General features: G+C 41.4%; 1 long non-coding RNA gene across 1 annotated transcript; it reads right to left on the reverse strand.

The window, feature by feature from the left end:
* Positions 1–131: 131 nt before the first annotated feature.
* Positions 132–409, reverse strand: LOC110453490. The gene is made up of 2 exons (XR_002463286.1): positions 307–409; positions 132–223 (listed from the first exon to the last, which is right to left on the reverse strand). It is a non-coding gene; the product is annotated as an uncharacterized LOC110453490 (long non-coding RNA).
* Positions 410–415: the final 6 nt, after the last annotated feature.

Raw genomic sequence — 415 nt, forward strand, 5'->3', positions numbered from 1 at the left:
ACTTTATAGACAGGTTTCGACCTCAGCCATTCACTACAGACTTAAAGAGACAGGTTTCGACCTCACCAATTCACTAGCACTACAGACTTTATGACAGGTTTTGACCTCACCCATTCATTACAGACTTAATAGAAAGGTTTTGACCTCATCCATTCACTACAGACTTTATAGACAGGTTTCGACCTCAGCCATTCACTACAGACTTAAAGAGACAGGTTTCGACCTCACCAATTCACTAGCACTACAGGCTTTATGACAGTTTTTGACCTCACCCATTCATTACAGACTTAATAGAAAGGTTTTGACCTCACCCATTCACTACAGACTTAATAGACAGGTTTCGACCTCACCCATTCACTACTGACTCTATGACAGGTTTCGACCTCACCAATTCACTACAGACTTTATAGACAGG

The sequence above is a fragment of the Mizuhopecten yessoensis genome, unplaced genomic scaffold (assembly GCF_002113885.1).
Source record: "Mizuhopecten yessoensis strain PY_sf001 unplaced genomic scaffold, ASM211388v2 scaffold7343, whole genome shotgun sequence".
NCBI classification, from domain to species: domain Eukaryota; kingdom Metazoa; phylum Mollusca; class Bivalvia; order Pectinida; family Pectinidae; genus Mizuhopecten; species Mizuhopecten yessoensis.